Raw genomic sequence first — 24,963 nt, forward strand, 5'->3', positions numbered from 1 at the left:
CATTCAATTAAAAAGGAAACCAATTCACATATAGCCAAGTTTGGCAGTGGGTTTTGATTTTTACAGAGACAGACAGCGAGGCAGAGAAGAGAGTGAGAAGAATGTGGTAGTTTGAATGTATGTGCCCATTGACTCAAGGGTTAAAATTAAACTTGTAACTTGTATCTCCAGCCGCCTGGCTGGAGGAGGTGTCACGGGGGGTCCTGAAGTCCAGCCCTAAGGGATCACTGGGAGCAGATCTGAATTTCAGCCCAAAGGTTTATAGAAAGGTTTGAGCGCTGGAGGGTCCTGCTTGCTGCCAGTTCTAGTTTGCTTGTGTGTTGTTGTTGGCATTTGCTAGCTCATGGTTTTTTCTCTCTCTGTTTGGGTTTAAGAATCACAGCCTGAGCTGGAGGGATGGCTTAGCAGTGAAGGCGTTTGCCTGAAAGGCCAAAGGACCCAGGTTCGATTCCCCAGGACCCACGTTAGCCAGATACACAATAGGGCACATGCATCTGGAGTTTGTTTGCAGTGGCTGAAGGCTCTGGTGCATCCATTATCTCACTCTCTCTTCCTCTTTCTCTGTCAAATAGATAAGTAAATATAAATAAAATATTTTTTTAAAAAAAGAACGAGAGCCATCCTCTTCCACCATGAGTGAAACTTCCCTTGGATCTGTAATATTGAAATAAATCCCACTCCTCCCCGTAAACTGTGTCTGGTTTGGTTGTTGCTCCCAGCAACACTGGAACTATCTACTACAAAGAGGAAGGAAAAAAGAATGCAAAATAAGACATGATAGCTTTCTGGCTATGGAAAACCTGAGCAAGTATTAGGTCTAGACAATTGTTACTTTACCTAAGTATTTCATTCCCATTTACTTCTGCATTCCCTAAATATTAGGTCAAAAAAATATTTGAAAGCTGCATGCAGTGAAGCACCTACAATCCCAAGCCAGTTCAATATAATTCAAGTAAATTCAAGGCCAGACTGGACTATATGTTGAGACCTTATCTTAAATATTTCTTGGAACAACTCATTAAATAAGCAAATGTGTTTAAATGGATAAATGGACAAACGAGTAGATAAATTAGGTAAATAGATGGTAGGTGATTGGTGGGTAGAGAAATGATAAACAGATAGGCAAATAACAAAACCTTACAAATGAGGATATAAAGGTTGTAAAAATGGCCAGATATAGTGGTTCACACCTTTAATCCCAGCACTCAAGAGGCAGAGGTAGGGAGATCTCTGTGAGTTCAATGCCAGCCTAGGGCTACAAAGTGAGTTCCAGGTCAGCATGAGCTAGAGTGAGACCCTGACTCAGAAAAAAAGAAAGTAGTAAAAATTACAAGGAAACCAGAATTAAATACATCCACTCTCTTTCATCAGATTCTGTTCATTTGCCTGCAACAGGATCTGAACATTACCTCAACTTCCTGATAACCAATACAAAAGAGGAAACCCAGTCAGAGAGCCATCAACAGCAAGGAGGACTATGCTGTCACAGAACCCTGCATTCGAATCCCAGCTTTAATGGGCTGTGTGGCCTTGAATGCAAGCCACCAGACCTTCCGCAGCCTCAATTTCCTCCACTGCAGCATGGGAATGGTTACACCTAACTCTCAGAATTGAGAACTATCAAGTTTCTGGGGGAAAACCTGGTATTTGGTAACTGTGCAATATGAGAAATCGGTTTAAAAGTTCACACTATCTATTGAATAAGAAAGAAAGCCAATTGCTTGGGTCCAGACACCACCAGCAGTACTGCAACGAGGCTCAAGTACAGAAAAGAGAAAGATCTTACACATTTGCTTTGGCAACACTTGAGTTTCAAATCAACTGTTATAAAAAATATGCACAGGAACTCACAAACAGCCAGGGTGTTGGCAGCGGTCTCAGACTTCAACCTAGAGCACTTGGGTTGGGTTGCATATGTGTGCGTGAAGCCCGTGTATTGTGCTACGATGTGAATTTAGTAGTCCCTAGACGAAAAGTAATTTGTTTCTTCACAGATTTGCCCAGGTGGCTTCAACATCAACTCTCCTTTCTATTTTCTTCAGGAACAAACTGAATTTCCTGGCTCTGCACCCCTCTCCCCACACGTTAACAGAGACTGAGCTGGTGAGCTTTCTCGGTGGGGAAGGCAGGTGAGTCCATTAGACTAGATTAACAAGCACTAATGGATCAAACAGTGACTGACTAGGTGGCAGATTTCCCCAGTGGATCTCCCCGGAGGATTTTAGAGTTCAGGAACACCCAGCCCCCTCCCCTTTGGCCACATCTTGCAGCTCCAGATCTACCAGGATGTCAGGCTCCTGTGTCTTGTTCTGCCTCTGAAAACCCCCAACTGCTGATCCATGATGGTTTTTCCACACCTCACACTGGCTGTTGTCAGTACACCATGCCAGAGTATTTGAAATCTTTTGAATTCATTAAAAGAGATGTGCAAGCGGGATTGTTAACTGCTCACTAGGGTCCCCAGCTCTGGCTCCTATACCACATTCCCCAATGTGCAAACCCATTAATGAGAACACACTTATCTGTGTGTCCCTGGTGGTCTGAAAGCAGTAAGGTCATGTTTAATTTCCACTTGTGTTTTGTTTACCTGCAATAGAGAAACCGTCCCTGCCGCCTTCCATGATAGCATCCCTTGGAGCCCTAAGAGACATTGACTAGAGGCCAAGTAACGCTTTCCCACACAGGCCAAAATTACCATGTTTCTCAGAAAGCTGTATTATTTTTATCCAATACTGATGCAAAATGCTCCAAAAATGAAACATTAAAAGGCAAAGTAAAAGAAGAAGAAAAATTAACTACATGTCATCTATTTAACAATTTAGTACTTCTTGGGAAAGAGAGGTCTTTGGCTAGGGAGAACATGAGGCTCAGAAGACATCGGCATTAAACAAATATGTTTGTATTTTCAAAGAAGTTAAAGAATAATGGGTGAACACACTCAGTCAACTTGCAACAAAGAGGCACATTGCACCAGTCATGACAACAGTCGGGCTCCCAACCACACACTCAGCATGAAAGTTTCCAAATTCACTTAGTTACTTGCTGCGACCCTATTGGGCCCTTTGAAGCCAGTACACCTATGCCTTTTTCAAGCTTACAAAGCCATCATAAGGTAGATCTTACCTCAAAGGACTTTGGTCATTCCATTTGTTTTCTGAAGTCTACTGCACACCACTGAGTCATTCATCTGCCCAGTGAATCCTCTGGCAAAATATTCCCATGAGAATAAAAATGTCAAAATCTACTTTCTTGAGCTGAAACAAAATAAATGACATTTTGTCCCCTGAAATTGTCTTTATAGCAGAATTTATGAGAGTAGGAACATGCCCCGAGGGGTAAGATGAAAGGCCCATTTCTAGGGTCATTTTAATCGAGACTGGAGACAGCCCTGAAGAAGTCAATGCAAGTGGGCCCCAGAGGACAGACTGATGCCTGGGTGTCTCCACAGTTCTTGTCATTATTTTTTTCCCCTGTGTCTATATGGCATTCATGTATGTGCAGGCATGTTCATACACACATGGGTGCATGTGTGTGTGTGCATGTAGAGGCTGAATGTTGAAGCTTGGTGTCTTTGTTAATTGTTCTCCTCTTTACTGAGCCAGGGTCTCTCACTTAAACAGAGCTTGCCAATTCAAATCAGATAATCTAGCAAACTATCTTGCCCCGAGGCTCCCATCTCTATCTTCTGAGTGCTAGGATTATAGACAGGCCACCATTGACAACCAGCATTTACACAGGTGCCTAGGATCTAAACTCAGGTCCTCTGCTTATGTTGGAAAGCGCTGTGTGTATTGAGCCTTCATTTCCACACGTCTAACAGCTACACTTCTTCTGTAAGAAGTCTCAGTACCAGCAGGATCAGTTACTCTCTCATCCTGGGCCAAAATACCCGACCAGAAGCAACTTATGGAAAGAGGTTTATTTCAGCTAATCTTTTCAGGGGAAGTTCCATCCTGGCAGAAAAGTCAAGGAAGGCTGGAGGGAAGCTGGTATCACATTGTCACACAGGCAGAGAGGGAAGTAGAGTGAATGAACAGCATGTGGGGCTGGACTATAAAATCTCAAAGCTGTCCCTGGTGACACACTTCCTCCAGTAAGGCTCCACCTCCTGAAGGTTCTACAACCTTCTCAGTCAGAGCCACCTGCTGGGGATCAAATATTCAAACACATGACCCTGCAACGGGCATGTTATATTTGACATCAAACCACCACACAAGTCTAGTAAGTTGTCAAGGTGTTTTATGCAAGAAAACTGAGCACGCTAGAGTCATAGGCATAGACTACAATGGCATACTGCAGATAGCTCCATGATAAAGGAGGTATGCCCAGGTGCCAAAGGTACTTTGGAGGGGCTGCAAGTTCTGGTAACCCTTCAAGAGCTTCAATCTACATGGAATCTATGGGGAATCTGAAACTATGACCATTTGACTCTGACCACTATACATGATTCATTATAGAATAGACAAACGGGTCCTTTTTCCACAAGAGAGACAGCGCTGTTGAAATAAGTTCGCCTTCATTCTTTCCATGCCATGTGTTGGTTAAACTTCACTGCCAAAGTGACTGGATTTGGTATCTTCCAGGAAATACACCTGCACACATGTCTGTGAGGCTGTTTCCAGGGCAGTTAAACTGAGAAAGGTCCCCCCTGAATGTGGCCAGAATCAACGCAAGGGCTAGGGTCCCAGACTGCAACCACCTCTTTCTGCTCTCTTTCCTGACTGTGCACATTAAATGGCCAGCTGCCTCACTCTTCTGCCACCATAGCTAGAACCATTCACACCTCCACACCTTCCCCCCTTGATGGACCAGACCCTGAAAGAACAAGCCAAAATAACCCCTTCCTTCCTTATGGTTTTTTTTTTTCAGGTATTTTGTCACAGCAACAAGAAAAATAGCTAGTGCACTGTGCCCACTAACATAAATGTACAGAATTTGAAGATCATCAGCTTAAATGGTGCCAAATTCTTACATTTCTCTTGGCCCAGACCCCTCCTAACTAGGTCTGTTACTGCATCTCAAGGCATAGAGCATCACAGGGCTAATTCAGGAAAACCATCACGTCTCACGAATGCAGTGGTCACAACAGTGGGCAGAGCCCTGAAATAGCCCCAGAGCCCAGAACAGCTGAAGGCCTTGCAGCAAGGCCAGCAGCATTAGGAAAACAGTAAAGGCTCGGATTCAGGGATATCAGCAAGAGCACAGCAAAGCAGGTCCCAGCCAGAAGCCCCTTCAGGATGTCAGCATAGGAAGGCCAGAGAGGCAGCAATCTGATTTGAAGAGGACTGGAATGTTCTATTTGTGTAGACTCCTACACAGGATTGAGGACATGTCAGTTACCTATCTCCACCCATGAAGGAACTCTGGACATTCTAGGGAGGGACAAACTGGAGCATCTCAAAACATGCACTGCACATCATCCCAACCCTGCAGGACACAGAAGTTTCTGGGATTCAGCATTCTCTGAGGCAGCCCCAAGCAGAAGGATGGGCTTAGAGACCAGGCTACAACATGGAGGACAGGCTGAGCCCAGAGAAGCCAGTTTCAGGTGTCCCATCCCAGCACACAGGGGACAAGGAGATGGGGGGGGGGGGAGCTGTTGCCATTCCCAGTACAGTGCAACAGCTCAGCCATTAGCAGAGGGACACACATCCTTGATAAAAGGCAGAACTCAAGAATGTCTAGATGTGAGGAGGGCCTTGGTGGGCCTGTTTAATTGCTTCCTGCCTCCAGCCAGAGTGGTCTGGGAAGGAGACAGGGCCCCAGCTGCAGGTGGGAGATCTGTGCGGCCAGCTGGGCTGAGACAGAGGGATCTGAGTCAGGGGAAATGGGAAGTGGCAGGGCATTGACACACGCTGAAATAAATCCTTGCATGTCCTGGAGAAGGAGACAGGTCACTCAATGTGGGGAAACTGGTTCCTCCCCTCTTTCTTTATTTTCCTTCCATTCTCTTCCCCCACTGGCAACCAGCTAGAGGCAGGATGATCTGTCTGAAGGAGGAAGAAATAAAAACAGGTTTTAAAACACTGGAGGTCATGTCCTGTTTGAAAGAACAACAAGCAAAGGGAGCAGAGGGCCACCTCTTCCTCTGAGACCTAGCAGACAGGAGCTGGGTCCAGGGGGGCTGCATTAGTCCTGGCTTCCCAGCCCTGAGGCTCCTTTCAAGAACCTAACCACCTCCACACTGACAGTAGTTTCTTTTTATGCTTTTGTACACACACACACACACACACACACACACACACACACACACACACACACGGTATTTCTACCTACCCTGTGGCTCTTAAAACCTTTCTGCCCCCGCTTCTGCAACAAAGCCCGAACTTTGGGTGTGTTAGCACTGTGTTTTTAGCATTGAATTCACAGTGGCCTCTATATTTCTGTTAGATTTTCCTGGCCTTCCACAGAGAAAGCTGGGATGCAGTAACCCCAGAGGCAGTGTCTACAGCTCGGTTACCCCAACCTGTGCTCTTATGCATTTAGCTTAGGGCATAAAGAAGAAACTCTCAGCCGGGCGTGGTGGCGCACGCCTTTAATCCCAGCACTCAGGAGGCAGAGGTAAGAGGATCACTGTGAGTTCGAGGCCACCCTGATACTATATAGAGAGTTCCAGGTCAGCCTGACCTAAAGTGAGACCCTACCTTGAAAAACCAAAAAAAAAAAAAAAGAAGAAGAAGAAGAAGAAACTCTCAGCAACACGAGCAGCTCAGGAGCAAACAAGACCACTGCCCCCTTTCCAGCTCCAATTGCTAGGGATTGACTGACCACCTATGAAATATGCACCACATTTTAATTTGCAAAGGAACCCTAGCCCTGCCTTCCTTCAATCCAGCCCATTACGTGACAAGTATTTATTATTTAAGCATTCTAGCTTTTCCACAGAAATGGCAGGCACTACTGAGATGCCACCAATAGGATCATCTGCAGTTTTTGTCATTGTAAAAATTATGCATTTCAACATGACAATTTCACACGTTTATATACTGTGCTTGCATCATATTATCTACCCCATTACCCCCTCTCGCACCCACCCTTTCTGCTAGTCCTTTGCATTTTCTCAACTTATACCCTCTCCGCTTTCAGAGGTTTCTTAAAATATTCATTTATTTGTTTATTTATTCGTGAGCAGAGAGACAGAGAGCGTTCAAGATGGAGAATGGGCGTGCCAGAGCCTCTTGCTGCCACAAACCACCCCCACATGCACCACTTTGTGTACCTGGCTTTATGTGGGTACTGGGGAATCGAATCCAAGCTGGCAAGCTTTGCAAGCAAGTGCCTTTAACCACTGAGCAGTCTCCCCATGCCTGTTTTTGTTTTTGTTAAGCAAAGTTTCACTCTGTAGCCCAGACTGACCTGGAACTCACTAGGCACTACACAGACCAGGCTGGTCTTGAACTCATGGTGATCCTCCTACCTTGGCTTTTGAGTACTGAGATTTCAGGAACTGTCAAATCTGGTTTTCATGTCCTTGTTTTAAAAACCTGGATTCTACTTACAAGGGAAACCATATGATATTTGTCTTTCGGAGTCTGACTAGTTTTGCTTAACATAATGTCCTCCAGTAATATCCTTTGTTTGTTTGCTTGTTTTTAATTTCTTTTTTTGCAAATAACATGATTTCACTCTTTGTTGCTGAATAATACTCCATTGTGTATATACAACACATTTTCCTTAGCCATCCATCTGGTGATGGACACCTAGGCTGATTCCATAACTTGACTATTGTGAGTAAATGAACACACCCACAGAATGTTAAAAAGAAAGAATGAAGACTAAATTTAGAGAGACAAAATTAAAGCATCAATATCTGGAAATACAGGCTAAATTACAGTGGAGAGTCAGAATAGCCCCCTGAATACTCATGTCATTTATAAGGTTGGATGGGGCAAGCAGAACCGGTCAACCGGCCAGAAGAGCACAGTAATGACCATCCAGACATCCAGAGGAACCGCTGGCTGCTGAGGTGCTAATGGCATGAAGAACCCTGGAGGGCTGGGAAAGGTCCATCCAGCTGGCTGTAGTCCAAGGGCACGAAGCACAGCCTATTTATGCAATGGCAACCACAGGACCTGGGCAGAAGAGTGCCTAAGCCCAGCCTCCAAGAACATGCACTGGTTCCCTAGGCAGTCTGGCTCTTGTAATGGGCCTGGCTATCTCATTTATTCAGAAGCTTGGGGTACCTACTAATGAGATTAAGTATGATATTTCCATATGTGCACATAGTGTTCACTGACCAAATCCTCATGACTGACCCACACACACCCTTCTCGTTCTCTAGTAGTCACAATTCCACTTTCAGGTAATATATCTGCTCTTGAGAGATTAAATCAGTTGAAAATAAATGAACCCCTATCATGGCTATTGGATCAACATTTCCTGACTGAAAACGAACAGGAAGAGGAAGAGGAAGAAGAAGAAGAAGAAGGGGGGGAGGAGGTGGAAGAGGAAGAGGAGGAAGAAGGAGAAGGAGGAAGGAGGAGGAGGGGGAAAGAAAGGAGGCCTCTGAGCTTGACTGTTTGGCAGCCAGCCACAGAAAATCCCTCTAGGCACAGCCCCTCCCTGTGAGCAGCTTGAGGGAGATTCCGCAGGCAGGCCTTTCGTTTGCTCCCAAGCACCCTGCCCCAGATCTCGGCCAAACATGTCTGCTTTTTCTGACACTGAACAAATGAAACCAACTCTTGCAGCAGGGACCCCTTCATCCTTGAGAAAATAACATAAAACAAGTAACTGCCATGTATGAGTTCTGAGCAAGAAAGCAGGAATGACAAGAGATGCTCTTAACGTGGCCTTGAAGATCTGCAAGGATGGAGAACTGACCCGCATTCCAGATTGGAGAGGACCCAGAAAGAAAGTGAGAATACTGCCCGGCGTAGTGGAGTACACCTAGAATACCAACAAGTCGCAAGTAGAGGCAGGAGGATGGACATTCAATATCAGCTGTGGCTACATAGTGAGGACAAGGCTGGACCGCATGATATGATGTTTAAAAAAAAAAATGAGGCTGGAGAGATGGCTTAGTGGTTAAGACACTTGCCCGCAAAGCTAAAGGACAAAGGTTCAATTTCCCCAGGACCCATGTAATTCAGATTCACAAGGTGGTGCATGCATCTGAAGTTCTCTCTCTCTCTCTCTTTCTCTCTCTCAAGGAAAAATAAATGCAAATACTTACAACTTATGGCTCAGTCTTTGAAGTGCTTAGAACATGATAACAAAGGGTGACGAATGAATCGTGCGCTGTCTTATAGCCAGACGGGCTGTTGCAAGAGCACAGAGTGGAAGTGGACCTACCACCGACCTGGGACGGTAGAGAGGCAGGAGGCGAGGGAAGAAACCAAACTAAGAACAGTCAAGAACCAACTCAGGAGGTAATGAAGAAGGGTAGTGAGCTCACGTTTAATTTTTTTGTTTTGTTTTGTTTTTCGAGATAGGGTCTTACTCTAGCCCCAGCTGACCTGGAATTCGCTATGTAGTCTCAGGGTGGCCTCGAACTCACGGCGATCCTCCTACCTCTGCCTCCCGAGTGCTGGGATCAAAGGCGTGTGCCACCACACCCAGCTCACGTTTAATTTTTTGATAATTGTCTGTTTTCTTTTACATTTCTAACCTAAGTCCTTGGCCTAATGAGGGGAATACATTAAGTGGAAGAAAGACAGTGACAGGAGATGGGAACACGGAGGCTGGTCTGGAGAGCATGGTGGAAAGATGCCTGACACACTTCTGTGTGAACTCACATGTCCGGAGAACTTTTATCCTCGTAGACTGAAAAGTTATACAGTATTGATTTGTGGTGCTGAAAATTTAATTTAGGACCTCACTCATGCTACAGGTGCTCTGCAACGGAGTTAAAACCTCAGCCCTCTTTTTACTTCTGACTTTTGTGTGTGCGCGCAGGTGTGTACAGGCATGATGTGGGGTGTGTGCATGTGTGTGGTGTATGCATGTTTATGTGCAGATGCAGCACCCTCTGTGTGTGGAGGCCAGAGGCGAACATCCCGTGCCCCCTTCATTGCTCGTCCTCTTGTTTCCCCGAGACAGTCTCTTTGTTGATTCCAGAGCTTGCCAGTTTTCACGAGCTCCAGTACGTCTCAGGTGTCTGCTCCCCACAGCACTGAGGTTACAGACACATAGCCATGCCCAGCTGTCACCGTAGGCTCTGGTGCATTGAACTCAGTAGTCTCAGGTCCTCCCAGACCCTCATGCTTGCCCGGGAAGCACTTTTTTAAAAAATATATTTTTGTTTATTTTTATTAATTTATTTGAGAGTGGCAGACAGAAAAAGGCAGAGACAGAGAGAGAGAAAAAGAGAGAGAGAATGGGCATGCCAGGGCCTTCAGCCACTGCAAATGAACTCCAGATGCATGCGCCCCCTTGTGCATCTGGCTAACACTGGTCCTGGGGAATCGAGCCTCGATCCGGGGTTCGTAGGCTTCACAGGCAAGCACTTAACCGCTAAGCCACCTCTCTAGCCCAAGGAAGCACTTTTAACCACTGATTCATCCCTCCAGCCCCTCACTTTATATTTTTGACGTAGGGTCTCACCACCCACAAAACTCTGCAGCCCAAATAAGCCTTGAACTTTTAAAAAATAAATTACTTATTGATTTGCACAGTGTGTGTGCGTGCGTGTGTGTGTGTGTGTGTGTGTGTGTGTATGGACACACTTTTGATCCTCCTACCTCAGCTTTCCAAGTACCTGGGATTGCATGCCTGAAAACCCAGGCCCAGCTATGTCTAATATTTTTAAAGCCAAAGAGAATTTTTATTCTTCCCTAAAACTAAGGCCTTTTGCTGGATAGCAGGAAGGTGGGCGGGGGGGGGGGGGGGGGGGTTCTGTGCTTCTCAATGAGCCAGGAGATTTGGGACTGTGGCGCCTTGGAAAGTTTCCAAGAAGCTCAGCATTCTCACTTCATCCTGGCAATTCTGGGTTAGAGAATTCAAGGCAAAAGGACTAGCTGTATACTGACTTCCAAGAATTATCCATCTAGAATAAATACACAAAAACAATCTTATAATTCTGATTACAAAGTTCGTGACTATTCCAGAAAAAAAAAAATCGGTAGAATTTCAAAGGCCTACCCCTTTTTGAGACTTTCTTAACAATATAAGACTGTTTTGCAGCTTGGACTAACTTGGGAGAACTATTGTCAGACAGTCTGAGCTTAGGTAAACAATTCCAGTTCACCTCTAAGTAAAACAGTCACCTATTTTTAGAGATGAGGGCTTCAGTGTTTTACCATTCCGGAAATAAACATCATCATCTTTCCTTCTGTTTCAATGAGCGCAGCTGTCTGGGTGGGGATGTAAACATCCCGTGGCCATGTTGTGAATCCAAACACAACATTGTCAGGCTGGTGTGTGAGAACCAGGAAGCGAAGTTGGCTACAAATCGCACAAGAACCAATCTAGTCTGACTATCTAATCTAAATGAAACAAGAGTTACAGCACAGATAACGTGCTTGCATCTCTGCAAAGCTAGCCCTTTTCTGTCAATTCACAACTCTACTAGAAGGGCAAAAATAAGTCCTGCTTGGACTCTTCATGGTTTCTAGTTGTCTACTTCTAATTTTCTACTTTATGGTAGTGACAGCTGAGGGAGCAAGGAAGACTGCCCTTCTTCCATAGCTAGTTTACTTCCAAAATAATAGACTAGCCTCAGTTGGGGATTCTACCCTCAACACCTAGTAACCTCCCCAACGTTGAATAATATAACATTGGAGAACAGGAGTTCAGTACACAAACTTGGGAAGAGAACAAATATTCAAGCCACAGCACTCAGAGACCCTGCAGGTGGTGGCTTACTCGTTCCTTGTTGACTGTTAAGTAATAAAAAAATCTTTCAGGGGGCCAGAGAGATTGCTCAGTGGTTAAGGAACGTGACTGCAAAGCCTAATGACGTGCGTTTAATTCCCCAGTACCCACATAAAGCCAAATGCATGAAGTGGCATAAGGATCTGGAGTTCCTTTGCGGTGGCTGAAGACTCTGATGTGCCCATTCTCTCTGTCTATCTTCTCTCTATCTCTGCTTGCAGATAAATAAATAAAATATTTATTTATTTATTTAGAGAGAAAGAGAGAGAAGCAGACAGAGAGAGAATGGGCATGTCAGGGACTCTAGCCACTGCAAAAAAACCTCCAGATGCATGCACTACCTTGTGCATCTGGCTTATGTGGATACTGGGGTATCAAGCCAGGGTCCTCAGGCTTCACAGGTGAGCACCTTAACTGCTAAGCCATCTCTCCAGTCCAATAAAGATATTTTTTAAACATCTTTCATGCTTGCTTCAGCAGCACATATACTAAAATTGGAATGATACAGAAAAGATTAGCATGGCCCTTGTACAAGGGTGACATGCAAATTTTTGAAACGTTCCACATTTAAAAAAAATTGTTCGAGCTGGGCATGATGGTGCATGCCTTTAATCCCAGTACTAAGTACGCTGAGGTAGGATGATCACTGTGAGTTCAAGGCCAGCATGGGACTACAGAGTGAGTTTCAGATCTGCTTGGGCTAGAGTGAGACCCTACCTTGAAATAAAAAGAGAGAGAGAGAGAGAGAGAAAGAGAGAGAGAAAGAGAAGAGGAGAGGGGAGGGGAGGGGAGGGGGGAGGGGAGGGGGGGGAGGGGAGGGGAGGGGAGGGGGGGGGAGGGGAGGGGAGGGGAGGGGAGGGGAGGGGAGGGGAGGGGAGGGGAGGGGAGGGGAGGGGAGGGGAGGGGAGGGGAGGGGGAGGGGAGGGGAGGGGAGGGGAGGGGAGGGGAGGGGAGGGGAGGGGAGGGGAGGGGAGGGGAGAGGAGAGGAGAGGAGAGGAGAGGAGAGGAGAGGAGAGGAGAGGAGAGGAGAGGAGAGGAGAGGAGAGGAGAGAAGAGAGAGGAGAGAGAGGAGAGAGAGGAGAAAGAGAAAATATAATCTTACCTTAATCTTTGGAGCTAGAGAGATGGCTCAGTGGTTAAGACACTTGCCTTACACAAAACTTAAAGACCCAGGTTTGATTCCCCAATACCAACATAAAGCCAGATGCACAAAGTGGCACATGCAACCATAAAAAAAAAAAAAGCCTGGCATGGTGGCACATGCCTTTAATCCCACCATTAAGGTGCATGCTTATGAAGCCTAAGGACCCATGTTCGATTCTCCAGGTCCATGTAAGCCAGATACATATAGTGGCGCATGCATCTGGAGTTCGTTTGCAGTGCCTAGAGGCCCTAGCACACCCATCCTCCGCCCCCCCCCCGTCTCATAAATAAGTAAATAAAATAAATCTTTTAAAAAAGACACTAATATCATTGATGGAAATGTGCACCCCAATAACAACAAAAAAAACCTCCCACAAGTTGTAACTTCCTACAGAACAAATGTGAAAAGCTTGAGGTGCATTGTATAGTCAATATTTTCTATAAAACAAAAAAGAAATGAATCTTTTGCCTCTGTTTTTGGTCAGAAGGAATGAAGGTAGATATTCTGAACAGGAGGAAAGAAGAGAAAGGTGGGGTGGGGTAACCTGAATGAAGAGCACGGTATCCCCAGAGTTCCAGACCAGAAGCACCCTAGAGGATATGCCTAAAGGGTATATGTCCTAATTGTAGATTTAAAAAATTAAGAGAACTTTCTGAATCACATCATTCTTTCATACCTGATTGATAGTCAAATAATACCTCTAAAGCCACAATTACAGAGCATTCTAATGTCAAGGAACGAAAACCCATTTTATGGTATTCAAAGAAATCAAGTATAAATCATTCCTTATAAAGAACATAGTGTTATGACTCTTGTCAATTTGCATCACTGGAATTCAACAAAGGACAGCAAAAAAAAAAAAAATTAAAAGAATAAAAGAATGGGCTAGGAAGTGGTTGGGAGACATAGGAAATCAATCAACCTGTGACAATATGTAAGTATTTCATTACAAATGGTCCTTCACACAAAATTGTGTTTAAATTTATTGGAGCCATCATAAAAGCAACAGATTTTACATGAAAATCTAGTTTTCTAGCTTCGGTTAAAAACTGAACAAACTGATGCTACTGGCATGTTTTCCCACAGACACTGAGGAAAGGCACCTTCTGCTAGGGCGTAAATGACCTCCAGCTGCCCAGTATCCCACCCACCGGAGACCACTGAAGGTGACCTCCAGTAGCCTTATGCTTGTTCAGGTGGCTACTTGTAGCACTGGCACTTTTCTGGTCCTTTAGTGGCATCTTGCAGCGGTTAGGGACAAGGGGCTAAGGACCCAGACACTGACCGCACCAACACCCTGGGCCTGCACTTTCCTCTCAAGTTTGACTTCAGCCAGTTTTGCTTCCCCCACTAATTTCCTCATTAAATGAAGATATGATCATTATACCCACCTGTGGGGCCCTTGTGACAGCAGAACTTTTAAAAGCATTTAGGGCTGGAGAAATGACTCAGCGGTTAAAGGCTGGCATCAAGGGCTTCTGTGTCTCTTTTCAATTCCCTGCATTACTGCCAGATGAACTGCCAAACACCTCCCCAAAGGAACCACTAAACACCTCCCCAAGAGAAGCCACCAGACTCCACCCCAGCGGAAACATGAAACATGTTCCCCAAGGAACCACCAAACACCTCTCCAGAGGAGCCACCGGACTCCTCCCCAGCGGAAACATGAAACATGTTCCCCAAGGACAAACACCTCTCCAGCAAACATTTCTGCAGAACAACCACTAAACACTTTCCAGTAAGCACCACCAAACACCTCCCCAGAAGAACTTTCAAGAACCTCCCCAGAGCCAGGCTCATGCTTTAAATGGCAGCACTTAGGAGGCTGAGGTAGGAGGAACACAGTGAGTTTGAGGCTAGCCTGTGGCTACAGAGTGAGTTTCAGGCCAGCCTGGGCTAGAGTGAGAGCTTGCCTCAGAAAAAAAAAAACAAAAACAGAAAGCGAACAGAACCTCTCCAGAGGACATGTGAAACACCCCTCCCTCCGGGGGAACCACCAAATGTTCTTCATACCCCTACGATGCTCGTTGCCACTTCTTTTTTTTTTTTTTAATTTTATTTATTTCAGAAAGACAGATAGAGGGAGAGAGAGAGAATGGGCGCGCCAGGGCTTCCAGCCTCTGCAAACGAACTCCAGACGCGTGCGCCCCCTTGTGCATCTGGCTAACGTGGGTCCTGGGGAACCGAGCCTCGAACCGGGGTCCTTAGGCTTCACAGGCAAGCGCTTAACCGCTAAGCCATCTCTCCAGCCCTCGTTGCCACTTCTTAATCTAGTTTCTGAGGTTGGTTCCCCTGCCCCTTTCTGTCCCATGCACAGCTTGGTCACACCTAATCCATCATTCAAAGTTACTGTAGAGGCTGCTTCCTCATGAAAACGGCTTAGTCTTTCCAGTTCAAATAAGGCTTCTTAGCTGGGCATAGTGGCTCACGCCTACAATCCCAGCACTCACAAGGCTGAGGTAAGAGAACCACCATGAGTTCCAGGCCAGCCTGGGCTATGGAGTGAGTTCCTGGTCAGCTGGGCTACAGTGGGACACTGCCTCAAAGAAAAAGCAAAATGAAGGCTTCATTTACATTCCCCGAGCATTTATAATCATTATATATATTCATTATACATTCATTATATATATTCATTATAGTCATTTGTATATATCTTATTTTTGCTAGTAAACTGTAAAATAGTTGAAATCATTCTTTTTTTTGTTTTGTTTTCCCAATATAGCAGTTATAAGAAAATGCATTTAACCTGGATTACTTAAAATAACACAATAAGGGGCTGAAGAGATGGCTTAGCAGTTAAGGCACTTGCCTGCAAAACCTGAGGACCCAGGTTCCATTCCCCAATACCCATGTAAGCCAGACTCACAAAGTGGCACATGCATCTGCAGTTCTGGCTAGAGGCCTTGGTGCACCTGTTCGTTCTCTCTCTCTCTCTCCCTCCCCCCCCTGCTCCTCCTCTCTCTCTTTCATCTGCCTCCTTCTCTCAAATAAATAAATAAATATTTTTTAAAGAATAAAATACATTTTCCAGCCCAAACAGATGGCTCAGCAGTTAAGTCGTTTGTCTTCAAAACCTAAAGACCCAGATTTGATTCTCCAGACCCATGTAAAGCCAAATGTACAAAAGTAGTGCATGCATCTGGAGTTTGGTTGCAAAGGTTGGAGGTCCTGGTGCACCCATTCTCCCCCCCCCCCCCTCTTCCGGCCTTCCTCCTCCCTCCCAATCTTAGCCTCTTTCTGTTTCAAGTAAATAAAGAAAAAACTGTTTGAAAACAACAATTTATTTTAGAAAATCTTTTGCCTTTTAATTGCATGTGTGTGTGCATGTCCAGGGATGTCAGCGTGTGAGCGCAGGTGAGTGCACGCCACAGCATGCGTAGCACGCGCTCCTCACCCTTCCTCCTCATTAGAGCAGGGTTGCTCTCTGGGTTCACTGCTGTCATTCTTCTGGTGTGCTCACCATGCCTGCCCAGGAAACTGTCCTGCCTCCCCCTCTCCTCTTAGCCAGTGTACTGAGATTTCAGAAACCTGTCATGCTTTCTTTTTGTTCTATTTTTTTTTTTTCATTTCTTACAGAACTTGGAAACTAGCCACATATAGTAGTGCATGCCTTTAATCCCAGCTCTGGGGAGATAAAAGGATCGCCCTGAGTGAGTTCCAGGTCAGCCTGGGCCAGAGTAAGACCCTACCTCTAAAACAACAACAACAAAAACCTTGGCAATAATTTATTGGGTTATCATCACAAAATCCAAAGTAAGAATAACAATAGACAAATGAGATTACATCTAACTAAACACCATTTATGTGCATGAACCAAGGAAACAATCAATAGAATTTCTGTTACACGGGGTCTGGGGATAAAACTCAGGTACTTGGGTTTGCACAGGAGTAGCCAGTGCTTTACCCACCACACTAGTCCCCTGCCTAGATTCTGACATTTCTAGGACTGCTTTTTTAAAATAAGAAATGGCATAATTTATTTGTCTACTTGCAAGCAGGGAGAGATAGAGTGAAGAGATAGAGAAATAGAGAGAATAAACACACCAGGGCCTCCAACCACTGCAAACAAACTCCAAGTGCATGTGCCACTGTGCATCTGGCTTTATGTGGGTACTGGGGAATCGAACTCTGATAGTTAGGCTTTGCAGGCAAGCACCTCAACCACTAATCCATCTCTCTAGCCCCAGAATTGATTTTTTTTAAAGTGTTTTAAAATAAAAAAGTAAATGACTGTTTTGTCCATTATGATAGCAGGACAGAGCTTTTAATTGCCCATGACATGGCAAGCATTTATTAAGCAATGAATTAGGGGTTTCAAAAGAAATATAGCTGCCAATTGGATACACATAGATATGTAAGATGTGATTTATTATAGAAATTGGCTCACACAATTATGAAGACTGAGACCCAGGATCTGTCATCTGCAAGCTTAAAAAGGTAGGAAAATGAATGGTGTGATTCAGTTAGAATCCAAAGAAACAAGTCAGGAGCAAAGGACTGAGCATGGGACAGTGGCTGGTATAATACAGAGTATGAATGTTTGGGACCCAGTAACTCTGATGGACAAGTGCAGGAGAAAATGCATGCCCCAGCTCAAAAGAGTAAGAACTGTCTCGGCCTTGAACTCCTTGGAAGATGCTGATCCATGTTGTTGAAGGCAGGTCTTCTTTAATCCCTTAACAACCGAAATGTTAATTGCTTATGAAAAAGAGCATGATATGAAATTATACCTCATATGATTCTATTTTATAAATGTACAAATATTTGCTTAAAGTGTGATTTAAATGTGCACTTAGTCCCCAGCTGGTGGAGCTATTTTGGGAGGTGATGGAACCTTTAGGAGGTGCATCCTAGCTGAAGGAAGTGAGGGGCAGGCCGCGAGTGTTACATCCAGGGTGTTCTGACGGAGTGAGCTCTCTGCTTCCTGACTGTTGGGAGCAGGGAGCAACAACTACTAGGGACAACTGCCTCACAGGGGCTCCAATTGCCATGTGCATCATCGTGATGGGTGACCATCTTAAATCATGAGCTTAAATAAGTAAGTCCTTCCTCCATTTTATCACAGTGACTGGGAAAATAACTAATACAATCCACATATATAGAACGAAGAAGGAAAGCACACAATTGTTACTCATTGTGATGAGATTATAGTTCTTTTATAAAAATTCTTCAGGGCTTTCCATATTTATCATGATAAACACATTATTTTTTGTAATCATACTCTCTGTTATATAAGATTCACTCTTCAAAAGTCTGATTTGTACTAAATTTTCTGGATTGCACTTGCTGCTTCAAAAATCTCTCCCTCCACCCCCAAGGTAGGGTCTCACTCTAGCCCCGTCTGAACTAGAACGCTCTCTTCAGTCCCAGGCTGGCCTTGAATTCATGGTGATCCTCCTAATTCTATCTCCCAACTTCTGGGATTAAAGGCATGTGCCACCATGCCTGGCAAAAATACCTTATTTTAAAATGGAGTATTTTCAGAATTTTAGTTTAATCCTTAGCATATCTAAGCAAATTTAAAGGCATTTCACATGAATGATATTAATCTTAACAATACAACATAATAAATTTAACACACATGAAGCCCAAAAAATTAAAATGTGATCATTAGAAATAAAATTAGAAATTGTGGGTTGGAGAGATAGCTTAGCAGTTAAGGTGCTTGCCTGTAAAGCCAAAGAACCCAGGTTCAATTCCCCAGGACCCACATAACTCAGATGAACAAGGTGGCACATGTGTCTGGAGTTTGTTTGCAGTGGCTGAAGGCCCCAGGGCACCCATTCGTGCTCTCTCTCTCACTTTCTCTCTCTCTCTCTCTCCCCCACTTTCTCTCTTTCTTTTTATCACTCTCAAATAAATAAATAAAAATATTTTTTTAAAAAGAGAAATTATTTTACTTGCAGCCAATGTTTATCTTGAATCCAAACTACTAGAAAACGAAGATAAACATAATTATTACATTGTACAATTGAGGGGTAATTACTCTTCATAATGATGGCTCTGAGGCATTGCAAGACTCCAAAATGCCTTCTAAACCACCAAGGAAGGATTGCATTACATTAAAAAAAGCTTCCTTGTAAGATGGTTTTATTGTGCTGAATTCTCTGGAAATTGGCTAACCTATATTTGGCATGTATAGCTAGCTAGTTTCAGTTAGCTAAAATTGTTAATCAGAATGCCGTATTCCCAATGCTTTTGAACAAACTGGAGTGTACTAATCACTCATCAGAATTTGTCCAGACAGTAGGCTGCACGAAATGCCTCTGGGCTTCTTCACTTACCCTAGTGATGTCACAGCTGGGAGTCACAAAAACAGAAAATTTACTATGGGGCTGATATAAGGAGAAAGGAATTTTGCAGGCAGCTCAAGACTACAGCAGTACCCCCCAACCCCTTACCCACGGGAGTTAACTAGGCATAACTGAAACCATGAATAGTACTGAACTCCTTACATATTGATTTTTAGTAAGCATGCCTATGACAATACTTAATTTATAAATTATACATAGTAAGAGATTAACAATAATAACATGATAAAATAGAACCATGATGACAATTTACTGTAATAAAAATTACATGAATGTAATCTTAAAAATCCCTTAGTATGGTGTCAGTCTTAGCAAGCTCAGGGTGATCTGCTTTTTCCTTCTTGAGACCTTCCACTTGCATACCTGCAGCCCTCTTCAGCTTCTCTTTGGCATATGCTAATGGTCAGCATCATTGCTACGGTGTTTCAATGTCATGATCATGTAACTCAATGATGTCTTGAACACTAGCCCTGATACCAACACAGTCGATCTGGTCATGGAGTCAACTCCCAAACGATGTTTATTTCTAGAAATTCCCATGTAATGTTTTCAGATCTTCTTGAACCATGGGCAACTGAAACTGAACCTGGAATATAAAGACATGGGATGCTGAAACTGTCCAGCTCTGTTTGGGAAGAGATGTGGAACTTCAGCACAACTGCTGGAAAAGGAAGTGGCAGTCCCAATGAGGTTGGCAAGTGCTGAGTGCAGATTGGGCGCAGACTGGGCCATGCACAAGGCTCTCTGCAGAGCACGGGTCCATGGCTCCTGGTGAAAACACAGCATATTTTCATCCTGAGAAGTGGAAAATGGGGCAACTGAGGATCTGGACTTGGCACCTTGAGCAGGAATCACCAGTGCAATACATCTTACTGTTCTGCATGGTATGGGGAGGAAATAATTGAACTGAGCACCCCATGAGCAGGAAGATGTGCAACTCTGTCTAGAGTCCAAGGGTCCCGAGGGAACTGATGGGCCATAAGCAGGGCACCTGCCTGGAAGATATTTCCAGCCATCCCTGGACAGACCATGGTCAGGCTACTAGTGTTATTAAAACTTAAATTACTAAAATTAGAGATAACTTTATTATTTGCTTCCTTAGTCACTCTGTCCAAATGTCAAGTACTCAATAGTCACATGTAACCAGTAGCTATGATATCAGACAACGTCCCTCAGTCTAAAGCAAGTCCATCATGATTAAAATGTACTGGTAAGATGTGTGAGCACCATGTCAGAACTTTGAACATTTTCAAAATAGGGTATAAGAACTCCCAGAACTTTTGTGCTTGTTTGAGCTGCTTGCCCAGGCTTCCAGGCACAGCAATTTATCGTCCTCTTGCTGGGAGCTCTTCAGCAAGGAAGTGTGAGGGGCATGTGCCAATGAGTGAGCCCCAAAGGCACAACGTGGGACAGCCCTATGTCCTGTCAGGAAGCTTCAGGGACCAGAGGAGAGAGGAGACTGCTCCATCCAGCTCCTGGCCCATGGGGAGGGATAATTAACTACTCTCAGAAGGAGAAAAGTAAACTCAATACTTTTTTTTCCCACCCTAGGTCTTCAAGACCCAGCTATCCTGACACTTCCTGTGTTCAGCTGAGCCAAATCAACTGAAGAGAATTACAGGCCAGCTTAGCCAGCTTCCCTACCTCTAACACAGGCAGCTCTGCCCACAAAGGGGCAAATGTGTGTGACTCAAATGGCCTTTATTAGTCATTGTGTGCTCTAGAATACATGGGTGTCTCTAAGGACCTCCTGCTTCCTGCGGCCTGGGCCTTAACCTCCACCTCACCTTAGTGAGGTTCATGGAACTTGAGAAGAATGCTCTCCAGCCCAACAATTGACTGTATCTTAAGCACAATAAGTAGATCTTTAAAAAAAAAAATGGGGCTGAAAGTCAAAGCTTGTAAAATAATTCCAGCATTTTATAGTGTTGTTCTGATTACACACAATTCCCACAAGAAGGGAAGTACCTTTAAAATAAGGCCTATTCAGTACTAGTACAGGATATCCTCTTGTTGTTGATAATTTCCTCCTCACAGAAGACACGATGGACAGCGTAAAGCAAATTCAAAGGAGGTGTCCACAGACCACGCAGCATCTACGTTCTGCAGGGAACATTGTTCAGTCTAATTGATGTTGTCCTTGCAAAGCAATAGAGTGAGTAGAACTATTTTTAACCATAGCAGAAGAGGTTCCGCCTGAATTTATGATTCCTCACACACCCACCTACTTTTATATGTAGTCATATACACAACTTGTACCCTTGCAAAGGTAACATTTCCATGAACTATGCTATAAACAATAGACAAATCAAAATGCCTACCAATGTTCTAAGCAGGTAAACCTTCACTAGCCAGAGTTTGGAACTGTGGACATCCTGATTCAAGCATTATATTTTCAATGGATTCGATCTTCCCAACAGAGATAGTGAATAGAACGGAGTTCTCAGTTTCCATGAAATTGAGGATTAACCTCCCTGCTAGAACACTGTCTAATCATCAGTGTGGGTCACCTGTAGAGAGGCTGATATCTCCTCACTCGTGTGGTCCAGTTCTTTGGGCAGACAATAACCTTGACTCTTGTGTATACAATGGCAAGTACATCAGTAAGCACAGTTTGGCAGAACATTTTTCTAATTTCCTCCCTTCAGTTGGAGAGGCACAATTCAACCTTCTCAATTTGGCCTGACTTGATAGAAATAAACAAAGGTTATGCTCTTGTACAATTTCTTAAACATACCCCATGAAGGAGGTGGTTCCTTCTTTAGATTGGAGTAGGCAAAAACTGTGATTATGAAAAAGAACTGCATTGGAGGAGGGGAACAGGAACAGAGTCATAATAGGAACCAGCCAAGTTTTCTGTCACATGAGCCTTTTAGAATTTCAATAGGTGAACTTCTTCAAATGGATGCATACCAACCGGCACAGCCAAGGGCTCAATTATAGAATTCAAGTCAATGGTATTTATTTGTCTTTTCATTATATCCAAGCAAAGAAAGCTAGAGAGAAGAGAAATAGATAGACAGATAGAGAGAATGAGCACATCAGGGCCTCCAGCCACTGCAAAAGAACTCCAGATGCATGGGGCACTTCATGCATCTGACTTTACTTGGGCACCGGGGAATCCAACCCTGGTCATTAGGCTTTGCAGGCACGTGCCTTAACCACTGAACCATTCCTTTAGCCACAATTCAATGGTTGTTTATTTAGTTAGTTAGTTAGTTATTTTTGGTTTTTCGATGTAGGGTCTCACTATAACCCAGGCTGACCTGGAATTCACTATGTATGTAGCCTCAGGGTGGCCTCAAACTCAAGGCAATCCTCCTACCTCTGCCTCCCATGTACTGGGGTTAAAGGTGTACGCTACTACGCCCAGCTTTCAATGTTTTGTTGTTGTTTTGTCCTGTTGTTTTGTTTTGTTTTGAGAGAGAGATGGAGAGAGAAAGAAAGAGGGAGAGGGACAGAGAGAGAAAGAATGGACATACCAAGGCCTTTCTGCCACTGTGAGCAAGCTCCAGATGCATGCACCCCCTTGTGCGCATGTGCTATCTGCACACTGGTCATTCGGGAGCTGACGCCATGGCCAGATTGACAGAGTTGGTGTGGCAGGTCTAGTGTGTAAGTCGTCATTGAGTTACATGATAATGGCATTGAAATTTAATGTTTTTAAATGCATAAAGACTTCATATATAATCACATTAATTTTCAGAGTAATAGTATATTTTTTCAGATCACTTCAGGAGTCTAGTGGTTAAAACAAATTAACAATAAAAGCTACACAGAGCCGGGTGTGGTGGCGCACGCCTTTAATCCCAGCACTCGGGAGGCAGAGGTAGGAGGATCGCCAAGAGTTCGAGGCCACCCTGAGATTACATAGTAAATTCCAGGTCAGCCTGAGCCAGAATGAGACCCTACCTCGAAAAACCAAAAAAAAAAAAAAAAAAAAAGCTACACAGATAACGTTGCTTTGGCTTCATTTGTTTCCACTACTGAATGCATAGATGTTAAAATGGAGAGGGGCGATTGGGTTAGAACACACCAGCTGAGTGTTACTCCTTGGTTTCCTTATCTGTCCTACCTTTAGCCAAGAATGGATAAAGATGGGCTCAAAGAGGATAAATTATGAATTATTAAGTTTATTTAGGGGGAAATCACAAATTGTGGGGTTTATTTTAGGGAGAAATCTCAAATTGTAGGGTTTATTTAAGGGAAGCTGGGATCTCGGAAGGAAGGCTGGAGCAGAATCATAAACACGTGGGAAGTTGGAATCACACTCTCGTGTGGAAAACACTGCATAGTTCATAAGGTTCCTTTTAAGAAAAATTGAGGGCTGAAGCAATGGCTTAGCGGTTAAGGCGTTTGCCTGCAAAGCCAAAGGACTCAGGTTCGTCTCTCCAGGACCCAAGTTAGCCAGATGCACAAGGGGGCACATGCATCTGGAGTTAATTTGCAGTGACTGGAAGCTCTGGTGCACCCATTCTCCTCTCTCCCTCCTTCTCTGTCAAATAAATAAATAAAAATATATTTTAAAAAAAAGAAAATTTGATGGTTTTAGGCAATGACCAGAGTAGAGCTGCAAGCACATTCAGAGGAGTTTATAAAGCCCATTTAAGAGAAAGTGAGACATTTGAAGAAAGACTGGAACAGAGCCACAAGCATGTGGAGGATAGTTCATAATGCTCATTTAAGACCTTCACCAGGCCCTTAGAGGGAACACCTGAGTCATGAGAAATTGAGGCTTTCAAGGAAAGACTGGCGTATAGCCACAAGCACGTGGAGGATAGAATTTAGGATCTTATGTAAGGAAATTTAGAAGGAACACACATGGCATCTGCCATGTGCTTTCCTTGGAGGGAAGTTAAGAGGCAAACACTGTGGTTCAAAGAAAAATATGAGGGAAAATATCAAAGCAGAGACCAAGAAGTTCAGAGGAGAAATGAGTAATGAAGAGAATTACACTCATGGTTACCCCAAGTTTAAGGAAATTCCATAGGTAGATGGCCTAGAGTTAGTAAGAGCACTGATGTGATGGATCTAGAGTGTAAAGGAAGTACCCACATGGGAGATTCAGAGACGAGCAGAAAATCGTGATGTAATCAAAGTGAGAAGTTACCCCAAAATATAAAGCAAAGGCAAGCAGAAAAGTTCTCCAGACCAAGAAACTGTATTATGCTCTCCGCCCTCCACGCCCCCCCCCCCCAAACACACACCCACACCCAGCCAGACTGGGTGAGAGGGAAGCCAGACTCATATGTATCCCTGTGGACCAAGCAAAGAGATGCAGGCAGAGCCAGAAAAGCAGGGCAGAGCGGAGCAGAGCTGAGCAGGTGGAGACAGCAACAGGAAGAACACTGCAGCCTTCACAGGCAAGCAGAAGACCTTACTGATCTGTAGGTTTGGAGGGTGGGTCACAGAGCCAGCCCACCTGGACTGGCTCGGTAGGTAGTGCACTGGACTGTGGGCAGAAGGGGTTGCTGCAGATCAGTCTCGATCAGACACGAATTCCATTTCTGCCAAAAGTTCCCTTCTTGTGCCAGGGTGAGGTGTCAAATGGGGTGGCATCTCCTGGTTCTCTCTGGGCCTCAATTCTAACTGAAACTGCCTCAAAGGAGCCAGCTTTCTCCTATCCTACTTCACCATGGCACACATACGGAGGTCAGAGGACAACTTTGAGGTATCTATGCTCCATAGGCTTTAAGA

General features: G+C 44.3%; 1 non-coding gene and 1 pseudogene across 1 annotated transcript; one reads left to right on the forward strand and one right to left on the reverse strand.

Annotated features, from left to right (window-relative positions):
* Nucleotides 1-19,679, reverse strand: part of LOC101598673 — a 28,255-nt pseudogene extending 8,576 nt beyond the window's left edge.
* LOC123459005 lies at nucleotides 12,280-12,382 on the forward strand. Its single transcript, XR_006635937.1, has one exon. It is a non-coding gene; the product is annotated as a U6 spliceosomal RNA (small nuclear RNA).
* Nucleotides 19,680-24,963: the final 5,284 nt, after the last annotated feature.

The sequence above is a fragment of the Jaculus jaculus genome, chromosome 2, assembly GCF_020740685.1.
Source record: "Jaculus jaculus isolate mJacJac1 chromosome 2, mJacJac1.mat.Y.cur, whole genome shotgun sequence".
Taxonomy (NCBI): Eukaryota; Metazoa; Chordata; class Mammalia; order Rodentia; family Dipodidae; genus Jaculus; species Jaculus jaculus.